Source organism: Salmo salar, chromosome ssa04 (genome assembly GCF_905237065.1).
Source record: "Salmo salar chromosome ssa04, Ssal_v3.1, whole genome shotgun sequence".
In the NCBI taxonomy this organism is placed as follows: Eukaryota; Metazoa; Chordata; class Actinopteri; order Salmoniformes; family Salmonidae; genus Salmo; species Salmo salar.
This window is the reverse complement of record NC_059445.1, coordinates 43,098,832-43,103,386: the sequence shown is the minus strand read 5'-3', so window position 1 is coordinate 43,103,386 and position 4,555 is coordinate 43,098,832. Positions and strand designations below refer to the sequence as shown.

The 4,555-nt window shown below is 43.1% G+C and overlaps 1 long non-coding RNA gene across 1 annotated transcript; it reads left to right on the top strand.

The window, feature by feature from the left end:
- Window positions 1–1,591: 1,591 nt before the first annotated feature.
- On the top strand, window positions 1,592–3,617 carry LOC106603162 (uncharacterized). Its single transcript, XR_001328379.2, has 2 exons — window positions 1,592–1,956; window positions 2,686–3,617. It is a non-coding gene; the product is annotated as an uncharacterized lncRNA (long non-coding RNA).
- The last annotated feature ends 938 nt before the right edge of the window (window positions 3,618–4,555 follow it).

The window sequence follows — 4,555 nt, the reverse complement described above, 5'->3', positions numbered from 1 at the left end:
CTAAGCTTGACCCCTTGACTTTTTCCACATTTTGTTACGTTACAGTCTTATTCTAAAATTGATTAAAATATATTTTTTTGCTCATCAATCTACACACAATACCCTATTATGACAAAGCAAGAACAGATTTTTGGAAATTTTGGCAAATTTATTGCAAAAGTATTAAAAATGAAACAAATATCACGTTTACATAAGTATTCAGAACTTTTACTCAGCACTTTGTTGAAGCACCTTTGGCAGTGATTACATCCTCGGGTCTTCTTGGGTATGACGCTACAAGCTTGGCACACCTGTATTTTCGGAGTTTCTCCCATTCTTCTCTGCAGATCCTCTCAAGCTCTGTCAGGTTGGATGGGGAGCGTCGCTGCACAGCTATTTTCAGGTCTCTCCAGAGATGTTAGATCGGGTTCAAGTCCGGGCTCTGGCTGTGCCACTCAAGGACATTAAGAGACTTGTCCCGAAGCCACTCCTGTGTTGTCTTGACTGTGTGCTTAGGGTCGTTGTTCTGTTGGAAGGGAAACTTTCGACCCCGTCTGAGGTCCTGAGTGCTTTCGATCAGGTTTTTAGTCAAGGATCTCTCTGTACTTTGCTCCGGTCATCTTTCCCTCAATCCTGACTAGTCTCCCAGTCCCAGCCGCTGAAAAACATCCCCACAGCATGATGCTGCCACCACCATGCGTCACCGTAGGGATGGTGCCTGGTTTCCTCCAGACGTGACGCTTGGAATTCAGGCCAAATAGTTCAATCTCGGTTTCATCAGACCAGAGAATCTTGTTTCTCATGGTCTGAGAGTCTTTTAGGTGCCTTTTGGCAAACCCCAAGCGGGCTGTCATGTACCTTTACTGAGGAGTGGCTTCCGTCTGGCCTCTCCACCATAAAGGCCTGATTGGTGGAGTGCTGCAGAGATGGTTGTCCTTTTGGAAGGTTCTCCCATCTCCAAAGAGGAACTCTGGAGCTCTGTCAGAGTGACCATTGGGTTATTGGTCACCTCCCTGACCAAGGCCCTTCTCCCCCGATTGCTCAGTTTGGCCGGGCAGCCAGCGCTAGGAAGAGTCTTGTTGGTTCCAAACTTCTTCCATTTAAGAATGATGGAGGCCACTGTGTTCTTGGGGACCTACAATGCTGCAGAAATGTTTTGGCACCCTCCCCAGATCTGTGCCTCGACACAATCCTGTCTCGGAGATCTACAATTCCTTTGACCTCACAGCTTGGTTTTTGCTCTGACATGTGCTGTCAACTGTGGGACCTTATATAGACAGGTGTGTGCCTTTCCAAATCATGTCCATTCAATTGAATTTACCACAAGTGGACTCCAATCAAGTTGTAGAAACATCAAGGATGATCAATTGAAACAAGATGCACCTGAGCTCAATTCTGAGTCTGATAGCAAAGGGTCTGAATACTTATGTAAATAAGGCATTTCTGTTTTTTATTTTTAATACATTTGCAGACTTTTCTAAAAACCTGTTTTTGCTTTGTCATTATGGGGTATTGTGTGAAGATTGATGAGGGAAAAAAATATTTAATCAACTTCAAAATAAGGCTGTAACGTAACAAAATGTGGGAAAAGTCAAGGGGTCTGAATACTTTCCGAATGCCCTGTATATGTATTGTCTATTTTTAGTTGAACCCTGGGTTGAATTGAAACAATAGCTATTGATGACTTCGCAAATGCTACAGTATTGTATGACCCTGGGTTGATAAGCGCGGATACCGACTCTGCCGCACGAGCATGCTTTTGCGGCACAGTCGATAGCGCGCTGGACTTCGGACTAGAAGGTCGGAGGTTTGAGACTCATTTTTACCGGAAATATGGGCGGGTTCTGTTTAGGTTTTATTGTGGGGAACTTCCGGTTAAGCATTTCCGGTCAATAGTTCGCAGCTAGCCTAGATAACCAACATACTTCTCACAACTTCCCAATCATGGATTCACGCAAAACAGACATTTTATGTTCGGTAAGGGGATGACACAATAACTGGTAGAAACGAAGTCTGTTCATGGAGCAGGAGTGTTTTGACCACTAAACTTTTTTGAGGAGCGAGTTCAGTTCTAAGCCTCCTTTTGATTTGCAGTCTCTTTGGCTCAAAGTATTGAACTTGAAGAAACCACCAAACTACTGTGTGTGTTCATATCACTTCGTGAATAAGAGGCCGACTGAAGAGTGTCCTTTCCCTGAGAAGTGGCTAGGCTATGATGCTCCAGTACAGACCAGAAGGCGACATCTCATTCGGACATCACACATACAGGCAGCTGTTAGCTAGCTGTTACTCACTAGCTATCGTCACAGATGTGGTGTCCTGAATCAGGCAGAAGTTAGCTAGCTTAGCTAACTATGTTAGTAGTAGGTAGCCACTCCTAAGTCCTAACATAGTGTATGTAGCTAGCTAACTGTTGCCTAGCTTACTCACTTAGCTAGCTAGCTTGAGGACAGCCCATCTGATAGTATTGCTAGCTAACTACCCTAGCTAGTTAGTCCCTACATTGTTAGCTATTCAACAACTTCTTTCTCCCCATCCCATGATTAACCCCTTCATTGCAGGCATGCCACTGGTAATGCTCATGACATGTCTAACTAGCTAAATTATTAAATGTTAGTGTTTAATTTTTTTTACCTAACCAAGACCAGTAGGCTGTGTGTATTTTACTTTGTTGAACTTGTGGTCTCTCTTATGATTTCTTTACAGATGCAGACAACTGTGGTGATGCAGAGTCATGCCAGTGCCACCACAGCGTACAGATGCTGATACTCAATGGGAGTTTCCAGCATTGACTGATCACCGCTACGTGTCAAGAGAACCAGTCAACAAGCCCACCTGCCACAAACAAACCCAATGTGGTGGTGCAGAGCCATTGACCCACACCATCCAGAATAATGACACTAGCTCAGTGTTGTATACTGCCCTAACTCTCAGTGTTTTCTTTGACCGTGTAGCATTTCTGCAGAAATTCTACACAGCTAACTTCAGGGTGATCGTGCTGAACGCTTTGCTGTGTCCCAGGGAATAGTGAGCAGAATCCTTTCCTACTGGATTGACACAATGGAGGAGCACAAGGATCTACATTCCATGGCTGCCGAGGGAGACGATCCAGAACACAATGCCTTAGTGCTTCAAAGAGAAGTTCCCCAACACCACTTGCATCATCGACTGCCCTGAAACCACTCTTCAGAAAGCACATCATCTCGATTTCAGAGGGGAGGGTCATACAGCCACTATTTTCCAGCAATACTCTGAAGTATTTTCTCAATGTGGACTCGTTATGTTTATTTCTCTTGCACATGGAGGCAGATGCAGTAACAAGTTAATCACCCAAAACTCTGGCTTCCTGGAATACCTTAGGCCTGGCGATAAAGTTATGGCAGACAGGGGCTTCACCATCCGAGATTTGCTGTATGAGAGGAAGGTAAATCTTGCCATACCAGCCATCACTCAGAAAGGAGGCCAGCTGTCTAACGAGGATGTCACAAGCATGAGAAGGTTAGCTAATGTGCATATACATGTTGAGAGAGTTATCAGACGACTCAGGGGCAGTGGCGACCCATCATTAAGGGAAGGTGAGCCCCACGTTTATTGCAAAAACATAAATAAAAATTGGTGCTTGCCTGTTTTGCATGTTATTTTGGCTTTATTACGTGTCGCATATCAGTTTGCAAACAGTGTAAAAATATATATATATATGTGTGTATATATATCATTAAGTTAATAAAGCTGCATACAAACATGGTCTCTTTTTTGTTTTCGTAAGGCAGCTCCAGAATGCAGGTGTTTCAGCCTAGCTCAGTGCTTTCTGTGGTGGTGGTGCAAGCCAGCAGAAAATACAGAGCGTTGCGTTGTGATTGGCTCAGTGTTCTGTCACTCATTGGGACACTACGTCACTGCAAAAATTCTAGCCCTTTGGCTGCTGACATAGAGTTACATTAGAAGTGCCCATCCAAGAAGGCTCAAGGTCATTGGACACAGATAAAATGAGTCAAATCACCTATGTACATTAGCTTTGATTGGACTGATCATGTCAACATCATACTTTCAAAATCTTAGCTAGCGGTCATCATCATGAATCAAGTCAACAATCTACAGGCAAATCATTTTCAATCCTTGTCATATGAAGAGAAATAATGAAGAGAAATAAAAGCGTATCGTGCTCATTGACCATTGGACATCAACATTACACAAAAAGTTGGAAATCGCAAATTCAACAATGAGTGGTTTGGAAGGAAGTGAGCTCAGCACGACAAGGTGAGTCCAAAAATGTTTTGTATGCTGCTGCATAAATTATGTAATATGCCAGGGAGATATGTACAGTCGTGGCCAAAAGTTTTGAGAATTACACAAATATTAATTTCCACAAAGTTTGCTGCTTCAGTGTCTTTAGATATTTTTGTCAGATGTTACTATGGAATACTGAAGTATAATTACAAGCATTTCATAAGTGTCAAAGGCTTTTATTGACATTTACATGAAGTTTATGCAAAGAGTCAATATTTGCAGTGTTGACTCTTCTTTTTCAAGACCTCTGCAATCCGCCCTGGCATGCTGTCAATTAACTTCTGGGCCA